The 23030-nt window shown below is 46.7% G+C and overlaps 1 protein-coding gene across 3 annotated transcripts in view; it reads left to right on the forward strand.

The window, feature by feature from the left end:
• LOC139051877 (E3 ubiquitin-protein ligase MARCHF8-like) overlaps positions 1 to 23030 on the forward strand; it is a 239966-nt gene that overhangs the window by 90105 nt on the left and 126831 nt on the right. The window contains exon 1 of one of the 3 annotated variants that reach the window (XM_070528916.1): positions 9180 to 9396. The exons of the other annotated variants lie outside the window; for them this stretch is intronic. The gene's annotated coding sequence lies outside the window, so the exon portion shown is untranslated. Of the gene's footprint in view, positions 1 to 9179; positions 9397 to 23030 lie in introns of those variants that run through there. 3 annotated transcript variants of the gene reach the window in all.

The raw sequence follows: 23030 nt of genomic DNA on the forward strand, positions 1-23030 counted from the left end.
AGCGCTGTCGGAGGCGTCAATCCAAGAAAACGTGCGGTGCGGGCAACTGGAGCCTTTGCAGGGGGGTGGTCGCGCCGGCGCAAGTGGTCCTAACGGCGCCTCGGGCATCAGTCATGGTTAGTTCTGTTCTCTGCGTGGAGCTTTCGAGACTATGTCTGGTCGCTTAAACTCACGCCCCTCTTGGATCGCGTCGGCTTGCCCGATTGGTCTCAGTTGGCGATTGTTGGAGACGTTTGCATCTCCCACGAGTCGGCATGTCTCTTGGGTGCTGCAAAAACTAATCTTAGAAGGAGTCTGTCTTTTTCGGGGGTGAGCAAGGAGACAGCAGCCCTCGGCTCAACTTCACCACAGGAGGCTGCAGGCCAGTCAAGCAGACCACCGGCGACCGGTATGACAGCGTTTTATATGTTGTGTGTTTGACAAGTGTATAGTGTAACTTTAAATTAATATCAAGTTTAATAAACCATGTTTGTCAAGTGCTACTCCTAGTAGTCGCCGTACCTGCCGATCTGCGCTTGCCGCTGCCGGAGTTCATCCCCCCTCATCGTCGTCTCCCTGTTGAGCGCATACGTCTGAATGCAAACAGCTGCGTCACTTCGCTATACTATCGTCGACACATCATGGAACTGTATCTTTCGTCGCCACCTCTCAATTAATTTTATTTCTTATTTAAATTTGCTTTTTTCGATTTCCTGATAATTTGGAAGATTTTGCGACCCCTTCCGTGTAAGAAAAATAGATCGGCGGCTATACTCATCTGCATAAAAGTGCAAGTTTCAATAAAACGAAATTTTGATATAACGAAGCAAATTGCCGATCTTACCGACTTCGTTACATCGAGGTTTAACTTAACATCCTATACAACGCCTTCTTCATTTTCTTGAGCTTCCATCTTGTATTAATCGCCCTCGCAGTGAGCTCCTTAATGAAATAAACTGAAAGTTCCAGTAACAGACGTCTTGAAAATGTCACGCAAAACAACAGCTGCGTTTTTCCCTCGGAGACGAAACTCCCAGAGCACGAACAACGTGTGGAGGCCAACGACGTTACATCTTGGGAATGGATGATGTGACAGTGCAACGTTCATTCATTTCAGCCTGTCTCACAAGTTGGGCCACCATTCTTCCTTCTAAGCAAATTCATTTCTCAGCCCCACTACGTGTCGCACCACGTTGCGCATCACGGGCATGCAGGCGATGCATCCATGCGGTGGAACGGCGCCGCCGCATCGCAGAACGGCAGATTGTGTATGCGGGCGCAGAAGGGCACGCGGCTGCGATGGGCACACGATGTAGTCTAATGCTGCGGTGCAACGATTATTGCCCCGTTATTGCGACCATGGAAAGGAAACGCAATCGTGAAGACTCAAACAGGCGTGTGTGAACTCTGGCTTGGATACTAGAGAGGAGCAATAATACACACCTGAGAGTCTTATAACGGCCTTCGTGTCCTCCGCAACATTCTGCATGCGGAAGGGAGCAGTTTGTTTTATTAGGGTCATTCCCATCTCTAGTATACTATGGTCGACCAAACTTCGGCTCTCTTGAAAGAAAAAAAAGATATTGTGGCCGTTTACCTGGACCTAAAAAATTATTATTTCAAAATCTTTTGCGACAGAAATTCCAACACAGCGATTGGAGCGTTGCGTATATGACCGTGTTTCACGTTGACTAAGCAGTGCACTGCCCGATGAACGTGATTTTCTCAATTTGGTCGTCCAGTTAGTTCGAGTGATGCTGCTGTTTCAGGTACACGGTTCCTCACTTCAACGTGCATATGCTTTGTTTGTCTGTTTTATAATCATTTGTGTCCTACCCTGTTCAGCGATGGTGGCGAGATCCAAACAATAACAGTTTTCATTGGCGCCAGAAGACCATGTTCAAGACGGAAAAAAAATGCACTGGACGTGCAGCACGTTTCACTTAAGCAGGAGAGACGTGGTTGGACCGATTCTAAAAGGGTTGAGGGACCATCTTTTCTGTGATGTTCAAAGTGACTTTTCAGATCAAATGCACTGTTTTGAATGTATCGTCGCTCTCTAAAATCGCTCGAACATAATCGCTTATAGTCATGCACCAACAAACGCACAGTAAGTTTTTTTTTGTTTCCTCCACTGCCGGGTTCTTCTTTCTTGCTGTTTTAGTTTGTTATTGTCGTTGTCGTCGTCGGCTCTTATTAAGCCGCTGCCCTGTCCCCATACTTCGGTATTCTGGGAATCAAGATCATGGATGTGAATCATTCGAAATGAATTTAAGTGCAAACAGACACTAGAGGTTACAGTGCGAGTATACCGCGTATCCCAGCTAACGATAGCCAAGCTGTTCAAAGAAAAATAGTAAGTAATAAACACGGTGCAAGATACAGTTACGATACCTACTGTGTTCAATTGTCATTGGTGTGACAACCGAATGCCGCAGGCCCTAAACTCTTATCTTTCACCGTGTTCTTCAAATCTTCTTTTTTCTTTGAACAGCTTGGTCAAGGTTAGCTGGGACACCGTATATAGTCAACAATGAAAGCGGGTGCACATGGGTAATAAATGCGGCTGGGCAAAGGCCTGGGCGCAGTCCGCCGCTCCGATCGGGCACTTGGGAGGTCGGTCCGTTGTCTCCCAAGTTTCAGGCCGCACTGTCCACTCAACCGCGCACCCTCGCGCCTCCATGCCCGGGACCATGTGTCCCCATAACTCACACCAGCGGTGGGCGCCACTCGAACCATCGCCGCTCCCTTTTTTTCTTAACCGCGTCCCGCCACTACCTTCCCACAGCAGGCTTCGCAGGCGTTCTCAGGAAGTGACTCGGGTGCGAGTCAACAGCACAACATCGTACAAGGAAACAAATCCACAAGAACAGAAATAAACTTAGAGAAGACGAGCGAGCGCGCATTTCAATTAAATAAAGAATGCATACTTGAGCTGACCAAGGTGAACCCACACAACGACCTTACACGCATCGAACAAGTTTTCAGCTGCTCCCAAAAATCGGGACACATTTATTACGCACGTCGTTCGCATCTCGTATCATCTCATATCATATTATCAGACTGATATATTCGTGTACGATTGCCCCTGCCCTGTGTAATGTACTGTAAAGTACCCTGAGGGTAAAATAAATAAATATGAACGCACGTTCTACGCATGTTGTATCGAACACCACATTGTACCACCTGTCTTCTATTTCGCGCAGTGATTAGCATACGTTGACACATACGAAGCCGTATTCCGTGTTTATATTCCTGCTGCCTGTCGATTTCAGTCGGAAAGCAAACACTACCTGTCGCATTGCGACGAATGGACGATCGACCGCTGTCCGTGCAGGCGCCCCTCGAAGACCACCCCCATCGCTCGTCGGCTCACGAGGCTGTGAAGGCACTCTTGTCTTTCTCGAGGACGACTGGCCTGTGTGAACGGCTTTGACTTGGCGAGGCCCTCCGCGCGCGAGCGTGAACTCACCTCGTCTTTCCTTCCACCCACTTTTCTCTCTATCTCATCTTTGTATTCCCCCTTTTCCGTCCTCCATTGTAGGGTAGCCAACCAGACGCATTTCTGGTTAACATCATTGACTTCTCTCTTTCTTTCCTCCTCCAGCACTGAGTTGAAATTAAGTGCACAACATGGAAAACTTTCGAGCGACGTTTCGTGGAAGCGCCCCGAAGAACGAAATACAGAAATATTACTCAAATACACGCAACCAGTGTGAAAAAGAGGGAATGTATACGATTAGAAATAAATATAGCATTATTATTGGGATGAACTGACGGAACGAATCGAGTAAACGGAGCTATCAGCCCAAGGGGCTGCATGCGCACAGAAAGGAAAAATCCCGGCAGATACCAACCAACACTGCGTTGTCTCAATCAGTTGTTTCGTTTGTTTATTTATTTTTTCACCCGAAATGAAATACATTTAGATAAAGTTTGCTCACTCAGCGTTCCGACCTAGTGCAATGTGGGAAGCGCTATCCGAGGTATTTTTACGCAGAACGCTGCACTGGCTGCGTATATTGTGCCTTATTGTGAGCCACAAACCATTTTTTTTATTTCGTGTTTATTTGTATTTTTTTGCAGAACTTTTCATCTTGGCCGCAATGCATTTCTAAAACCTACCGCGTACGCTTACAAGCATACGTCGGTGTCATGACGCTCATAGGGAAAAATGACCTGTAAAACATATATATGGAAAGAGAGAGGAAGAAAGGAAATGAAAATATGTCGTATTATTTATCTTACGTTGCTATCAAAAACTAACAAAAGATGTAACATTTCATTCTGTGGTGCATCCATCGCGCGAAAACCATATTTCTTGTAGTGCGGTGTGAGTAACAATGGGAGATATAGAAAACATTTTCCCCTAATTTTTCACGTCGCTTGGAATTTGAACAGCGCCGGAGGAATGGAAAAAAACAACAGAAAGGAAAGGAACGATGAAAATATTTTCAGCAACACATGCAGGCAATTGTAAAACAGCGATTTTTTTTTATCTTTACTTATCTAGCGAAACAACACCGTAACAACACAGAGGCAGGAAAGTTGCCATGAAACGTGTTTTCAATCAATCAATCAATCAATCAATCAATCAATCAATCAATCAATCAATCAAACCTTCTATACTTTCGGGAGACAGGGTGACCAATTGATACGTGTTATATAGATAGTTAAATTCAGTCATGTTAGTATTATATAGGACGTGATGGCTGCCGGGAAATCATTTTTTTTTTTCTCTTCCTCTGCTCAACATGTCAGTGTCTATTCGCTGAATGCAAAAGTATGGCGATACGGTAATAACCGAAGAAAGCAGCGTAACAAGCTTATGCATGCGTAGCACTTTGGAACTCGCAGTGGCGCGAGTCCGTCATTGCGTATTGGCACGCGGCGAAGGGCGATTGAAAATGGATGCGGACTATCCGGCTGTTGCGCCATCCGCGGCAGCGCATATTATTACACAACCAGGTGCCACATATTCCCAGCTTGAGTCGGGGTTTGGCGAAATACGCGGCGGCAAGTGCGTGTCTGTAGCGGTAGCGATGATGAAACCCATGTTGCCAACGCGTGAAATTGAGAGGAACGTGGAGGAAGGGAAAGGGATGACGGGACGTTGCTGCTGCAGCAGCAGCCGCCGCCAGCGAGATGCACAACTAACAGCCCGCATCGCGCCCCGAGGGTGACACGCTTGCATAGCCCGCACCGTTCCGCCAGGTTGCCCATTTGAATTCGGGACCTTCTGCGAGTCTCGGCGGCGCACGCTACTCCGGAAACGCGCCCTTATAATGCGCCACACTGTCGGACGCGTGCAGGAGCGTATTCTTCTTTCTCTTTTTATTCCGCCAACCACATACCACATACTCGAACGCTGGTACGTTGCGGCAGTTGTGTTTGCGAAGTGCACAGTCCCTTAACTCGCGCAACGTTTGACGAGCACGCTCGCAGTTTGCTCTGTTACGCGTCTAGGTGGAAACGACGATGCAGTCGCTGTCGTGGGAAGTGGAGCCTCGCAGCGGTGGGGGAAAGCAAAGTCGGGTGAATGCATTTGAAACAATTCTGCACGGCGCATGCAATTCGATGGCGTTCTGCTTTGTCTTGCCTTCTTCGTGCGGATGCGTGCCGCGCGGAAGCAGCGAACGCTTCTCTGGCTCGAAGAGTCTATGACTGTAACAGCTGCAGCAGCCGTATGCGACGTGACGAATTATGCCGGCATCCGACCACAGCCAACGGCTGGGTTTGTTTTCCATCGCAGCATGCGCGCTCGATGCGGTTTCCACGGGGTCTGCTTCGCAACCCGTGGAATGCGCCGGCGAGCCCTGTGCGATTTATGCGCTCTTTAGTCTGCATGCGTTCTCGTGCGCACCAAGAGGACTTGCGCGCTATGCAGCGCCCTAGCTGCTCGTCTCTGCCGCGCTTCATTCTAACACTTCATCGTTTATTTTACGCAATGGAAAAAAAAAAAAACGTCCGTCAGGTTACTCCACTCACTGGTGGTGAGCGTGGCTAGGAATTGGCTGGTCATCATGCAGCCATCTGTAACGAGAAACTGCGTATTCAACTGGTCAATAAGAGTACTCCAGATACTATAGTAGACTCCTAGGCGCTTCGAACGGTGGTTTTATTAAATGCCGACGACAAGCATTCGCCATGACGTACTGGTATTTTGTCCATACAAAGTTTTAACGACTTTTGTGTGTGTGTGTGTGTGTGTGTGTGTGTGTGTGTGTGTGTGTGTGTGTGTGTGTGTGTGTGTGTGTGTGTGTGTGTGTGTGTGTGTGTGTGTGTGTACGTGCGTGCGTGCGTGCGCGCGCGCGCGTGTGTGTGTGTGTGTGTGTGTGTGTGTGTGTGTGTGTGTGTGTGTGTGTGTGTGTGTGTTACTCTTTATAGTTGTTCACTTAATGTAGCACTCGCCGCGGTGTCTTAGCGGCTATGAAGTTGCGCTGCTTAGCACAAGGTCGCCTGACCAAATCCCGGCTGCGGCGGCCGCATTTCGATGAAGGCTAAATGCAAAAACGCCTGTGTTCCGTGCATTGGGGCTCATTAGAGATCCCCTGGTCGTCAAAATTAATCTGTATTCCACCACTACGGCGTACCGCACAATCACATCGTGGTTTTGGCATGTAAAGCCCCAGTCAATTCAGTTCACTTAATATCGCATTCCGTGTATTCATAGTCACTCATGACACAGGATATGCATTAAAATTTGCATTTAAAATGCATTTTAAATGCAAATTATAATATGCAATTTAAGTTTTGGCAACAGAGTCTGGAGAGGCAGGATATATTACAGTATGTAGAAACGCTCTATTATGTGAAAGGATGCAGCTCTTTTTTTCTTTGCTTTTTATTAATCTAAACTCTACGCGCTATGTGTCAAATGCAGGCAGCACTGGAATATACCAATATTGGCACACATGTACCGTAGAAGCGGCGTCGATGCATCCTGTCGGACTTGCTGTCGCTCCCGCCAGCTGACGGTGGCAGCAGCTTCGACCACGCTATCGTAACACGAAACAGAAGATGACCCAGGCTCAGGGTGCTTCAATCACGCGCTCGACCTGCCTGTGGGACGCTCAGGGTGTGGCTTTTCTATCCTGTTGTAAAAACGAGTTTCCCGCCTTAGAATGATATTTTAGATTACTCGGTCGTTAGCAGCACCTCTGACGCGTCATCAAAGAAGGAAAGTTAAGTTGGTTTCGTAGGTTGAACTTCAGGCATATCACCCGTGGGAGTACTGAGCACATGCTTGGTACACGTCGTAAAAGGACATCAGATCGATACACTAATGGCGACAGCACTTCGAAATTTCTGCACTAGCTGCCTGTGATTTCTTAAACAGTAGCAGCACCTTGTTAAGACTTGTTAAATTGTTTTTCAATGAAATATTTATAAGGCATTGGAAAAAATAAATAAAGGAAATGAGCTCGACCGGCCTAATTCACAAGAATTTTATCGCTCTAATTGACTTGTTATGCGCCAAGATGTTAAAGCGGCGTAAAATTGTTATCGCGGCCACAATTTGGGGGCGAAAGCCAAGATGTTTAGCCTTCATGCTGCTGCACGATAAGCAATGTTTTTACTTCGGAGAGAGTTCGGAAATTTATTCTTAGTGTCCGTTGAATTTTAAATTATTGGTGCACCAGCAGTGACCTCGTTTCATATGTCCTACGTAGTACAACCAATCTTCGACGCAGAGCCTAATTCTATGGACAAGGTGGCGCCTCGCGAACTTTGCCGCAATACGAAACGCCTTTATTCCTACCGATTGCGCACTGCGGAGACACTGCTGGGGGGTTTTGTGACCTTCATAAGCTCCTGCGTGGAGTTCGAACCATTTTGACCATCGGAGAGGGTTGGGCAGGGAAGACGAGATGATGTGAAAACAAATATGAGAATTTTAATACATCATTACGGGTGGGCGATGCGTTCCAAGATAAAAAAGAAACAAACGTTCAGCGTGCGTGCACCGGCACGCAAGGGCAGAGGAGATCTAACTACACGCGGTGACTCGCTGGCCTTCTTGTACCCTTCACCATCCGGGCAACCTCATTCTTTGCTGCTCCCTGGTAGAGGGCCTTGCCAATCCACACAGAGGAATACGGAGAGAAACTGCTCCCTGGCGGGGGTGGACGTACGTAGGTCAAAGGAGAGTAGGCTTTGCACATTCCGCACATAATCCCGTCGCACATACCCGACGGACAAGCCTTTTCATGTTGGCGAGCTTGACGATAAGGCACGTCGCCGTCACCAGGCGCTTGGTATCTGTTCCATTCATTGCCGCACAAAGTGGACCGTAACACTACGTATTTAGAAAAGCAACCGCATATGAGACAATATTTTGATGCATACTTGTGGAGGCTGTTTTTTTGCCGACTAAATGTGACTGTCAGAAGAGGACACGGCTGGACCTTAACCAGTGTTCGCACAGCCTATGGAATTCCGGAGCCACAGATGTCGTACAAAGATTCTAAGCGGATTGTCACGCGTCCGACACAGGCACTGTTTTCGTTTAGATGGAACGACGCATTTCTCTGCGTGCGTGCCGTCGCGGGGCAGTCCCAGATTTTTGTTCCGTCTTGTCTTCTTTCTGTAGCTGAAGTTATCGCACCGCAAACGTAAGAAAAATTTCCACGTTCACTTCGCCGAACAGTACTTGCCCCCATGGGGAATAAATTCTCGAAATAACGAAACGAAACCAAATCAGTTGTTCGTTTTTGTCCTTTCTTTCCTTCTTTCTATTTTTCCTTCTTTCTTTAACACGTACATATTGCTCTGTTTCCCATAAGTGAAATGGAGTAGTCGGAACCATGCTGCTTCCAAGTTGTTCAGCTGGAGTTCAGTGAACTGCGCCCTATCCCACCTCGGTGTCGGTGATTGGCCCAATTTCGCTTGCTCGTTGAACTCTTGGCGCGTTTTTTTCACACCTTCTTCCAGGCTGAAATGAGAGCACCTTCGAATCCGCCGCACAGGCTTTTCCGCGTATTCAGGTTCGGGTTCTGTCCTTGTTCGCTGGCGCTAAATGTGCTTTCAGTGTCGGGACAGCCAGTGCTCAGCCCAGCGGTCGGGCGCAAGCTGAGCGTTCACTTTTCCGCTTTGCTCGCGAAGCCGTCAGGAGGCGGCGAAGCGCGCGCCCTTGAACAGCGAGCGGGCTCGAGGTTCAGCTGCGCGCGACGTGATGCACTTGTGTTTGCGAGACGCAGCTGCGCCCGAGCCCTTACGTCAGCGCGGGGCGCGAGCAGCGGCGCGCAGCCTCGCCGAGCCCCGTGCCGACAGTAGGCCGCGCGTGCTCTGAGAACGCCGCCGCCAGTGGCACAACGGCGAGCGCCTGCCCCGCGCTGGTTACACCGCCCTAACGTTTGCGGCATACACCGAAGGGCTGCGACTGCCGCCACCACACCGTCGTCCGAAAGCGTCGTCGTGAGTACACACAAACTGTTGGGTGCAGCCCCCACTAACAGCACGCAGTGGCGTGTATTGTCTCAAACCGGAACGTCTCTGTAGGCGCGTCAACCGCATTCTCGCTGGTTATAGCTCATACCTTGGTCTGGGCACCGTGCTGTCCGACGACGCGATTGTATAGAACAGTGCACACGTTCAGCTTGTAGATGCGATGACAGAAACGGAATACGTTGACTCGCATGGCGCTCTAACTAGGCGCGAGCAGTTATATACCTGTCCGCGCCACGGCGTGCTATAACCGACTCACCCGTTCCACGCGATCACTGCCCGTGTAACTCTAGCGGACCGCTAGAGTTACACGGGCTATCCCGACCACGGTTAATGGTCTGATGACGCGTCATGGGATCTCTTGCGTATAGGCCTCATTTTGAATAATTTTTATTCGACATTTGATTCAAATGGTATAAAGATGTTATTTTTTAGCAAAACAATTGTCATGTTTGAGAGTTTTAACGTCCAAGACTGCGTTTTGCACGTGTAGGTTGTTTATTTACGATACTCCTGCTCTCAGTTGTGAGAATACCTGGTGGGAATACAACTATATATAGAAAGTCAGAATTAACGGTCACAAATGGGTAAATATAAAATAAAATGAAGCCCACTGAATAAAAAAGGTAAACAAGATTCTTAATGAACAAATGAGTGTTTCAACTAACAAACATTGGTTACATAATTAAAGGGAGTACAACTTTACGCGAATGCACTTTGGAACTATACGCTTACATTTACAAAAAAAAAAAGAAGCGAAAAAGGAAGGAAAGGCAGTGCTTTCAGGTGTTTACGTATGTACACTGCAATTTCACATTGCACAAATTATCACAAAATAGTACATGTTAAAAATACTGAAGTTATAAGTTTAAAAGCACCGTTATGAAACTGGACAAGGAAGTCAGACGCATACAAACACACAGCGTTTGTGTGTGTCTCACTTGTCCAATTTGATTGCGCTGTTCTTAACTTTTGAAATTTGTGCGTAGCCGTCATCTCTGTCTAGAGGCGCGCGTTTCGACTACTTGAGCGCAGAGCGGCCAGATTATCTTCCCAAATGCGTATCAGTGCCTCAGTTGTCGCGTCAGGCCTAATGGTATACGCTTTTCGGAAGATATCTGGGAAGCGCCAGCGCTGCACTCGGTAGAAGTACCGTCCGCCATTTTGCCCGTTTCCGAAGCGTCGATTACACTAAACCGAAGTTGCCAAGCTAGGTTGGCGGTCAACCGCGATTAGCGGCCTAACCGCACTTTTGCCTGCCGTGTAACAGCGCTATAAATCGCTTTCGGTTTACGTCAACTCCTGGATATTAAAAGATTGCGTGTGTATACATCGCTCCGTCGCAGGTGGCTTTGGTGCCCTTCAGTAAGTTTGCGCTCGGTTTTTAAGCGAACATAGAAACAGATGGCAAGCTGCAGGAATTCAGTGTTTCCAACAGAGGATATGGGTACGTGTCGACGAAGCATACGGTGACGCTGCAGCAAATTTAACTTTGCTGCCGTGTCGTCACGAAACATGATTAATTATTGAAGCACAGTGGCGAACTTCGCAAATATTATGTTCGTGAGAAAATTTCGTAATTGAAAGGCCGAATTTGCTGATATGTTCGCTGTCACCATTGACTTTATAGTTTCTGTTGTTACGAACCGCTTTAGCGCATGAAGTGCTTTGTGAACAAGTGTGAACTTGAGCTTTCCAGTGAACACTCGGTTGTGTGCGTGCTCGCATTAACTCCTCGATCTCTCGTTTTCCTCATCTGTTCCTTTCTTGCCCCATTTTCCCTCTCCCAACGTTGCGTGTACAGCCAACTAAGCTCGGGTTAACGTCCCTACTTTTTTCTTGTAGTCTCGCACGCGCGTAAGTTCACGTGAGTCAACGGAGTGCAGGACTAAATACTTTAAGCGCGACCAGACGAGGACGCTGAAAGAAGGCGGGAGACGCACGAGCGTTAACTTGCAACAATTTACTGAGAAGCTCAAAGTGGAAAATAAAGGCATGTCGCGGCCCTACATCACGGAAGCGCAGACAGCAAAAGATTGCCTTTGCGTGGCACGACATGCCTTTATATACCGCTTTGCTATTCTCAATAAATTGTTGTAAGTCAGCGCTCGTGTGTCTGCTCTCTGCTTTCACCGTCTTCGTCTGCTTCGACTTAATGTTTTAAATCATGTCTTACCAACACACCCAAGCAGTCGCATTAGAGTGCATGAGTCGGGGGAGAAAAAAGCTTCAGTGTGGCAGCGTTGGCAGACTAAAAATGAAATCCATCGCTCATGTGCTATTTCCACAGTGCACAACGCAGCCTCAAAGATTTAGCGCGCATTTCGAAGGCAACAACACGCAAACAGAGTTGCCACTGGCCGCTCATCTTCTGTCTTGCGGAATGGAAGTAACTGATGAGCTAGAACTAGAAAAACAGGAACTTAACGGAGACACGCCTGCACCTTCTTCTTCTTTTTGATGGCGCTATACAAGTAAGACGATATACTGACATGATTTAGTATTGATTCGTATACGAGATAAGATGCCTTTTTTTTTCCCCTTTCATCTGCGATCCGCCTGCAACTGACAAAATCATTGTCCTCGCAAGAGCGCCAATGTAAGAAAAGAACGCCATATTTAAAGTTATAGTTTTGTGAAGAAAATGCACGAACGGCTTAACACAAAAAATGCGCCTGTTATTGTTTGTTGAAATCATACTTAAGTGACCATAAGTATTTTGTCATTATTAGTGTACATAACGATGGAAAGGTCAGCTAGGAGACAGAAAGCCGACGCTTCTGCTTCGCGTGATCTGCAAAATAACTCGTGGCTCTCGAGAGAACTCTGGCACGAACTAGCTAGCGCTCGTACATAAACTTGACGGAGGCGTTTGTCTGAGCTGGTATCCGTTTACCCGTTCAAGTGCTTCTTGGCAGCCTTCGCAACGGCTGTGCTCTTGGGGCAATATTTTTCGTGTGCGTTAGCCACGACTCTAACGCAACTTTTATATCACAACGAACTTCCTTGTTTCGAGACGTACAATAATTACGAGAAGCTAGCCCCGGCAAATGTTATTTTCTTTCTCATAACCTAAGATTAAGAAAGCACTGGAAGGAATTACACTCAAGTGTTCTTGGCAATTTTGAAAGGTAAAGACGTAGTGTTCGCTTCTAGTTGACCATGAAAAACGTTGGGCGCTATATTATAGATATTCTTTTATGGTACATGGAAGACTTGTGAATCTACGTTGCCTGAACACAGCGGGGACATCTGGGAAGATTTGTTCGGCTGTCGGAAACCCGGCACCAGGTAAGTAACACAGCGGAGGCCGAAGAAACTGCCGTCGCGCTGGCGGCAGTAGAAGGATATAGGACAGGCAGGCCTCTAAACATCTTAACAGACTCGAAGGAAGCGTGCAGAAATTACACGAGGGGCAGGATTAGCAAAGCCGCCCTCAGAATTCTTGGCGGAGCCAACTTCGCCGAGAGGAACGTTACGCACAAGTTAATCGGGATTCCGGCCCACGCAGGCATAAAGGGTAACGAAAGGGCAGACAGCCTAGCTCGAGAGACCACTTTCCGAGCAGAGCAGTCGCACGCCCCGGAGTATCACCCACACGCTTGTGAAGGAGGATACACAGAAATCTTAAACTTATACAGAGGGACGAGAGCCAAATATCCCCCACCGCACAAAGCTCTAACGCAGGAGGATGCAACGAGTTGGCGCAGATTGCAGACAAACTCCTTCCCAAATTTATACATCCTAAACAAAATGTACCCAACACAATACAGAGACACCTGCCCATGGTGCGGGGACACACCCACACTGTATCATGTCACATGGGAATGTAAACAAAATCAATCATTCCACCAACACAATAACCCGAGTGCAGAGCAATGGGAGAGTCGGCTTACCAGCTGCGAGCTCACGGCCCAAAGGGCCTTAGTGCAGCACGCTAGTGAGGTAGCTAGGCTCAGTGGCGCCCTGGAATAGGGGCCCACATTTGCCGGAAGAGGCTCCAAGTCGCCGGCGCCCAAGACGACGACCGAGACCTCGAGACGCTAAATCCTTGAAGGAACCAAATAAAGTTTTCTCTCTCTCTCTCTCTCGGCTGTCGGCACCTTAGTACACACCGCGCTTTCAATTTTCACCCTTATCATTAACTATTTCTGTAACCCAGTAATATAAAACATATATAACTTGCATTGCGCCACAAAATAATTCAAGCAACCTGCTTATGATTATAAGCCATTCAACATTGCGTGTATTTAGGAAAAAAAAGAAGTACACTTACACATCCAACAAACTGCGATAGGCAGCCAGGCGTGCGTGAGCTCTGTTTGCTTCTGACACAAGGAGCTGCAGCGAGTGGCCCGGCTACAGCTGTGTGCGTCTAGCGAAGCTACAGCTGCATTGTTGTGCGCAGACTTGGACCAGCGCTGTTGCAGACGCCTGACCTTCCCGCTAGACAGGAGCACAGCAGTAGCCACACCTGCAAGCGAGTACCCATTAGCGTCACAAAGTGATTTCGTAGGTCACAACTTTATTGCACGAGTATTACCAAAAGAAAACAAGCGACAATGTCGATCGACGGCAGAATTTGGTCCGTGAACGCATTAGTTGCGTTCAGCGAACCACTATACCCCGGAGGATGACGTCCCAATAATTGCATCGAATAGTTTTATCAAGTGAGAAAAAGAGAAGCAAGCGGTTCGCTGTAAAAGGCCAGCTTTGATGGTACTCCCGCCTCTCCGTTTCCTTCGCTAATTGCTTGTTGCGCATTCAGCGGCCATGTATACCACAAAGAACTAGCAAGCCCGTCGCCAGTGCTTCCCACTAGAGGTAGGTAGACAGTTTGTCGCTTGTTTACTGCCTTGAAGCAGTCGAGCACCGTCGCCGGGCGCGAAAGCATGCGTGGTCTTGGTGCAGTAGCTGCGCAGGGAAGTTTTGCTAGAAGCCGTCCGTGGACGCGGGCCGTTGGGGCGCCGCTGCCAGCCTTTCACGGTCGGCCCTGCGGGGTGCATGATCTGCGCGGCGCTCGCAGACAGATAGACAGAGGTGTCACACGCGGTGCGGGAGGGAGCCACTAGATAAATCCGCTTTGTTCGTGCGTCATCCATGACGTCTTCCTATTACAACCGTCTGTATTTACTTCTGCCACAGGATACCGTTCATTGCCAAGTAAAACGAAGAAACCATTTTCGCCTGCGTACTTCTCTTTCTTTGTCTATATTTCGCGAGGGGGGGGGGGGGGCTTTCACACCAAACTGTGTCGGATGAACGATCATTTTATAGAGTCATGACAATATCTATTCTTTTCTAGACTTTAATACCCAAGAGCGCTACATAGCTCAACAGTTTCCCATCTTCATCTATATCTTCTTCGCTGCTTAAGTCACGGCCCATTTCTGTGTCACACCGATGTCTTGAAAGAATTTAGCTCACATATTCTCAAACACTACAGCGTGGAGTGTTGGCACAAGTTAACTCGTCTGTACCAAGTGGTTTATTTGTACAAAGCGTTCCATCTTTATGTACTTTATGACCCCCTCACGAGCACCTAAAGATGCTTATGGAAACTCAACAGTACTTGCACGTTATTAAATATTGCAATTTCAGAGGACACCAAAGTGTATTTGAAGATGTGGAGCACGCGTGCAGGATATGCTAGTCGTGTTTGCGCATCGTGCGCGGACTGCGTACACTTTCGCCTTTTGTGTGCGTGTATGTGTGAGAGGTGTCGCTTTCTTTTTATTTTTTATTGCGATAGTAAATATATGGACACTCAGGCGCATTTTGCCGTCGTCGTGGTGTCCCGTATAAAGTCTGAGGGCGATGGCACCATCCACGCGCGCAGTGTGCTGTAATGTGCGAGTGAAATCTTGCGAGGGTGGGTCGACGATCGCGGCTCAGTCTCGCGTGCGCTAGGGTGGAAAGCGGGGAGGAACGAATAGCGCCGTCTTTCGTCGCGCGCATGGCACCGGGGGAGGCGAGGGAAGAGGCGTTGTACTTCGGCAGGAACTGCGTATGGTGTGGTCGCGCGGACTTCAGCTTGAAAGCGATCTGCTTTGGGGGCACAGACTAGGTGGGCCGACGGCTCGTAGCTTTGTGTATGCTGTGTTCTTGCCGCTCAAACTGCGTTGAAGCGATAGACAGCGCGAAGGTCACTTGGCCCGCTGCAGCTGCCGCGCTTTCTCACGCCAGCGTTTTGACAGGGTTGTCTGCGGTCGTTGACTGTGACGTGTTCATGTTTGCCTGTGCGCGTGACACAATCTTTGTTAATTTAGTTAGTAAGCGAATGTTTACAAGCTTAATTATACGGCCGATAAAACTACTGTCCTTACTTTGTATGGCCGTCTACTAATTTGCTATCGCAATCGATGCTTCGCCTTTCGGGCGAAACTGCGACTTTCTTAACTTTTATTTTCGGATGCTTGCTTTATTAGCTATCATCCTGAATAATAAGTAATTCAGAGACAAGTGATTTCTTTCCTGTGTCAACCCCTCGCTTTTCTTCTTTTCCTCTTCAAAGTTTTGTTAACTGAGCTCATGGGGGGGGGGGGGGGGGTTCCAAATGTCTCACTTTGTCAGAGCTAGCAAGCAGAAAAACGCAATCGGCCGTCGTGTTTCACAGCTTTCGGTTTGCTTGTGCTCGGTATAGTTGCTTCATTCAACCTTCCCGCTCATACGCCCACTGAGTAGTAAATTAATTCAGGTTGACTCACCTGCCGATGCCACGGGTCTTTCGCATGCCGTGCGGCCTTGGCAGGCTGTACCGAACATGCGATCGGTCTCGGTGTTGCCCACGGCAGTCGCTTTCTCCTATCATTCAGCGTTCGAACAAGCCTGTGTGCCACAAGCGTCGCAGTGTTCCACAAGACATATACGCCCCACGAACAGCATCCGCTGTCGCTGCTCGTCCCATCGACTATCGCTATGCGCTGCGTCTGGTCTGCGGCACGCGTCTCGTGCCTTGAGCTGCGGAACGTTTCTGGCACGTGGAGGATGCGCGTTGCGTGCCACGAAGGCACTTCTTACCTTCCGTACGGCTAGGAGGGCTCAACGAGAAATCTTTGAAACAGCGCTGAAATTTTGTGTTTGTGTGACGTACGATACAAATCCCGTTCAATCGTGAGTAGTGCTAAAAAAAAGAAAAAGAAAGAAACAGCTTCTCTTGCCATTCATCTTCCAGTGCGCTCTGCGCGTGTCCTTCGGAACCACATACCGGTGCGAAGCCCTGCTGCGTGTGAAGCTAAGGGTAACGGGGAAACCAGTCAACCAATAACATGTTTGCGACACGGACATCTCTATTCAGCTTCATCTTTTATTTTCTATTATTCTTCCCACTGAACTACAAGTACGAAAGCGTACGTGTGTTTTCGCGATATTACTTATCTGGTCCTCAAGCTCCGAGCTGCGTCTCCGGAACGCAAAAGAAACACTTCCCGCGACAACTCCGATCCTGTCTAATTACGTGACAGTAAACTAAATTAGTTGCCAGGATGGGACATTACAGGGAAATCTAGAGATTGAGGTGTGAAATCTCACGAATATATTTGTCGTTTCGCTTTGCTTTACATAATTCTACAAGAAGAAAACTGTGTCGCAAGCGTTGTGTCGCACGGGATAACTAGAACCATAACTAAGGGCTTCGTGGCTAGAGCGTTCTTCGGCCTATTGAAAGGTCCCACAAGCCCGACATTTTATAGCAACGACAGTTGCGCGTCGTTTAGAGCGAAAGTATTATAAAGACGCCACTGCCGTCACTGTTGGCATTTGTCATCGATCCTGAGTTGCCGAATTTTAGCAATATGCCTGCCAATATGGCGCCCTTTGTAGAACAAGTTAGCTGCTCGTAATTCCGTGCAAAAACAAGCGCTTGCTTCACATGCATTAGTATGCATCGGCTTGACAGCGTTATTTATATGGGCGTTACGTATCAGAGTTTAAAAAAAAAATGTCATTTCTTTTGTCAAGAAACACAGCTCTCATGCTTACCCTACGCTCCAGCTATTTTAACAAGAGGTATAGTCTGTTACGTTAGGCGCTTTTTCGCAGGCATTTGACTTCAGCACATTTCGCAGTACTTCAGCGAGTGCTCCACAGGTAGGCTTCGCCACGAAACTGCGGTCGAATTTACAACGCCTTTCGTTTATAAGTGCTGTCTCTCATTGACCAGCCGCTTTCGCTAATGATATGTCCAACATCAGGATTGGCTTAAATTTTCTCTTATGAACAATTCTAGCGTAAGATCTTATTATGAATACTGGCCTTGAATTCGATTTTTTTTTTACGTCATCAAAGATTTACCTCAAGACAGCACATATATCTTTTGGAAACATATTTGATAGCCTGATTCGCGTATTGGGAACGTATCCTTTTCCCTTTCTCTCTCATTCAGTCGCGAACATTTTAGCAATTGATGTTTACTTGATTTAAGCTAGACGTGACATCGATAGTCAAATGCAGACTTTGCACGTGGGCTCTATGGACAGGCGGACAAAGGTTGTAGCGCCAATTGCAATGTTGTTGTTTTCAAATCCTAGTTGCAGTCATCAGGCAATGCGCTCATATTAAAGAGTTGAAGCATGTCGTTCCTGAAAGCTAACCTACTATGTCAAATTCTCGTAACGCACCTTGGCTTCAGGTTATCTGTTATCATCCGTACGTCTCGCTTCATGAACGCGCCTGTCGCATTCTCGGCGGCACGCGAAGACCGCCTGTGCAAATAAGTTATGTGACCAGGGCGACACAAAGTGAGATTTTAATTATCGCTTTCAGCAGCCCAATTAACAAAAACTGAATAATTAACTTTTTATTGACGGCAGTAAGTGGGTATGTTTCTAAAAAGTTAGAGGCAGTCGAGTTTCTACACTGTATCAGTTCGAAGAATCCTTCTAGCGTGTCTGTGCTGCGAGATATCCGACCCCAAATTTTAACTGTCGTTCGCATGATTACGCATGCAAGAGAGCTAGGATCGGCGCAAAGCTCCTCCCTGATGTGACGCGGCTGTTGGGTGCGGCGTTTAGTCTGACAACGGGGCGGAAGCATGTAGGCAAATATGGTAACTGTTCCCCTTCCCCTCTCGGCTGGCGAAATCGAGACATGACAGCGCGATGTGCCGTGCGGTTGTTGCTATTGATTTCAAATAAAACTTCCAGTGCTTGGAAATCAGCAGTCACTTTATTTGCGTACCCCAGGCAAGGACCATGCCCGCTCGTCTAGTCACCGTTACGCACGCGCACTGCCCTCCGGCTTCTTCGCTCGCGCCATTGTCTCGACATGGCAGCTGCCGCCACCGTTACAGGCTGCGCGGTCGCGTGTTACGACTGCGGTTGCGGGTTTTTCGATTTTTTATTTCGCCAGCCGAGAGGGGAAGGAGGACGGTTATCATCTTTGCCGATGCCTCCGCCCTGTTGTCAGACTAAACGCCGCACGCAACAGCCGCGTCACATCAGGGGGGAGCTTTGCGGTGATCCTCTCTTGTACGAGTAATCATGAGAACGACAATTAAAATTTGGAGTCGGATATATCGGAGCACAGACACGCTAGAAGAATTCTTCCAACTGGTACTGTGTAGAAACCGGACTGCCTCTAACTTTTCAATACAAACATATCCACTTACTGCAGTCAACAAAAAAGTAATTATTCAATTTTATTTAATTGTGATGCTGACAGCGATAATTATCATCTCACTTTGTGTCCCGCTGAACACATAACTTATCTGCACAGGTGATCTTCGCGTACCTCCCAGTGCCTCATATTAAGAAAACCATAAAGCTTAATTTGGAACAGCCTGTATTATAAGCTGACGTGAAGTAAATAATTTACCTAGACGTTTTAGGCTTGTGTAATGTTCATGCATGTGAATATACCAACAGAGTGTACATGGCCTTTATTTATGTCTACTTATTTGTTGATGCTGCAATCCCTAGTGTAAATTTTGACAGAGCGGATTATGAAATAAAACTAATTACTAAATTTGCAAAAAATGCAACAAATACCAGACTTTCCAAATTTAAAATACAAAAATTACTGCCGCCGAAACCAAAAATAACAAAATATTGTGAAGTATGCTAGTTGTTCAATTATTCAAGACGCACAGAGTTTATTTTGAATATAACCTGTATAGGGACGTTTCAAAAGCGTCAGAACATTCTCATAAAAATTATTTGCATCAGAGGAAAACGGAAATATTCATAATGTTTATTCGTGAAATATCCATGTAATAGCGGCCAACATTTCACTTGCAATTGTAGTGGTAGCGCTGATGCCGGTATGTCAGAATAATCTATAGCGGGTCCAAAAAGTAAGGCTCTAAAACATCGCTCGATGGCTATATATTTGCATCCTGTTGAGATCAGTTCAACCTGACAAATGAGAAATCATAAAATTATTGGGGCCAGTACGGAAATCGTAACCAAGCTCTCGAAATCGAGCATTTTACGATAAAATCGTAACAGCTAGTAGTTATCAAATACAGACACAAATCACAGCATACAAAAGTACGAAGAACATGATTTCAGCACACTAGTTTCTAAACAAAAACAGTCAACATTTCGTTGAAGAACTTTATCATTAGGGAGACTGTTCCACTCGTTAACAACTCTCCGAAGAAAGGAGTACTTGAAGCAATTACCGCATTTGCGAAAGGGAGTAACTGTTAAATTATGCCTTTGTCTGGTGGCATATCCGGATAACAAAGAGATTACTTCTGATGTATCGGTGTTGTGCCCATAAATTAGCCGGTAAAATTTAATACGGGAACAGAAGTTCCTCTGGGACATGGTAGGTAAATTAGCCATCGCCAAGAGAGCTGTTATTGAATGGCGTCCCAAACTGTTATATGTAAAGCGGACATAACTTTTTTTGATTTTCCCTGTTTTGTCAATATCAGTTTTAGTCAAAGAGTCGCAGATTACAGGAGCATGGTCTACTAGTGGTAAGACAACAGTTTTATAGGCTAGCAATCCAAGAGCATGCATGGGTTAATAATTTTAAAGCTCTTCGATGAAAGAAGTTTTCGGTTTGGGTTAGCTGTAACATGGTAAATGTGCTTTGACCAATGAAGGGTCATCCAATGTCTTAAATATTTAGAGTGAGTTTTTTTTTTTTATCATGAAACAGATTTTTTGCACAAAACGCAAATTTTAAAGTTTTTCTTTTAGAGTAATAGTCATTAAAATATTTTCGAAATTTGTTTCTATTTGCCAGAATCGGCACCATTCAATAATCTGCTGGTAGCCTTGATTCAGCTTTTCTCGGTCAGAAAACCTTTTGATCTCCGAGCAACACGTCAGCGTACAATTTAATTTTAGCTGAAATGTCTATTACTTTGTCATTAATGAATATCAGAAATGAAGTAAAAGCGGCCCATGCAGGCATGGATCCCTGTGGGACGCTCTTGTCTACTGAAAGTCGTTCCGAAGAGTGGCCTTTGTAAACAACATATTGCTGCCAGTTTGTCAGGTAGGCTGACAACCAGGTTATCAGTTGTGTGTTTTTCAGGGCTTAATTTAGTTTATAAAGTAACTATTTGTGAGAAACTTTCTCAAATGCTGTGTTGAAATCCGTAAGAAAATTAGTTTATTTGCCATTATTAATTGCTACTGCGAATTCATGAACGCTTTCAGTAACCTGAGCATATGTATAAAAAGCTTCGATAAACCCGTGTTGACAACGTCCTAATATATTTACATGACGGATGATGACAGTTTAGATTCCGTATTTACTTTCAGATTGAAGGATTGCAAATAAAGCATGATTCAAATGAACACAACCTAGATTTGCTAGCACGAAGAAGCACCTACATTGTCCGTAAATATTTCTAGTTCTCGACATTCGTGACAGGAGAATTCAATTCTGCAGCGCATGTTATTAACACGGCGATGTCAATTACCCGAGCTTTATAGACGTCAAATACTACCATTCCACCCTTCCACCCTTGATCTATCTACAAGCCACCATGAATTGTAATAATTGGTAAGAAATGCGTGAGAAACGGAAGCGATTTGTTCAGATTCGCGTGAACGAGCTCAACTGGTTCCGAAATCTAGCCTTTTTTCTACGGTCGACCTGATCGTAAAATTTATTCCAATTGATTTTGGGAAATCATTTACTGCTACGCTTGCGACTGTACTTCAATCTAGTGCATTTAGTGATGCCTCCGAACCACCAGCGTTCAACCCACTCAAATCGGTTTTGTAGAGAATAAGAAACTTTTTTGAACACAATATGAAGACTGTGATCAACCGCCGTACTGTGAAGTACAATTACAATGTGAAGACTGCCAATACGAAGGCAACCGTTATTTCGTCATGGTCTTGGAAGCTATGCACCATACAGCGATTTTCGGCCGCACACATGTAGCTTTTCAATAATGAGCTCCGTTCTATAAAGCCATTTTGAAGCGACTTTTCTTGCATCTAGGTCGCTAAAATGTTGCCAAGATAGTCACCGGTCACCAAGTAGAAAAGCTTGTCGCTAAGCAGATATCAAAGTCGCTAAATTTAGCGACAAAAAGCTTCAATGGCAACACTGATTACAGACCGTTAAATTATAAGAAACAAAGAGGATTTTGTATTTTCATAGATTGTTGGGTTAGACAACTCCTACAGACGCGGGATGATGCAAACAGCCAAAGATGAAACTTGTTCTGGACCACCCGACGACAGGCTTGCTCAGCAGTGCAGGGGTGCAAGGCGCGTCGAGCAGACGGCTCGCATCGCGAAGAACCGCACTCTGCCGAGTGCGGTTGGCCCAGCGCCATCTGCATGGCCCGAAAGACAGTCCTCGCCGAGAAAGCAGGGAATACGTTGTAAAAAAAAAAAAGCATATATTTCCGGCGGTACTATTCTGAAAAACAGCTGACAGTCGCCGCTTTCGAAAGCTGGGTAGGCAAATGGCATTCTTTGCCCCCCCCCCCCGCTAATTCTGACGGGAAGGGGGGCATGTGCCTCCCCCCACCCCCCACACACACACTCCACTAGATACGCCTATGGCACCTTTGCTCTCGCAAGTAGTCCCCCGTCCATGCATAAAGCGCTGCCGAATATGTGAAACTCGACGTGTCGTAATATAATTTACCAACTATGGGTCAGCTTATAGAAAACGAAAAAAGGAACCTTGACTACGTAATGGCAACGTTCCGTGTTCTATATGAGAAGCAACTCTAGCCTTCACGTGTTGTATAAGGATTAGTACAAAACTATTTCACATAGTGCCGATGCACGGAACATTTCGTTATTGCGTGCCGCCACATTGAGAAAAACGATCTTTTCAGCCATGCCAATTCTAACTACGTCAGCAGATGAAGTTTATGTCTAACGTGTGTTGTATACGGATCCCCCTGCGTATCCAATCTGAAAAGATGTTGGAAACAAGATCGCGATATTAGAGCGAAGATGTTAGCCTCTAGTTGGTCGCACTTTGGTCTAGTTGGTCGTGAGTTAGTCCGCGTGCGCGATGCTCGCGCAAAAGTGTGGTCCGATCCCGGAGACAGTACGAATAAGCGGGCAGCGCACAGTGTGCTGCTTTTCCAAGCGGCATCACATGACGTCACCAGGTGACATCTTCACTTGACGAAGACGTCATTGCGTGGCGTCACGTTTGACGTGATGACG

This window comes from Dermacentor albipictus, chromosome 1 (assembly GCF_038994185.2).
Source record: "Dermacentor albipictus isolate Rhodes 1998 colony chromosome 1, USDA_Dalb.pri_finalv2, whole genome shotgun sequence".
Lineage (NCBI taxonomy): Eukaryota > Metazoa > Arthropoda > Arachnida > Ixodida > Ixodidae > Dermacentor > Dermacentor albipictus.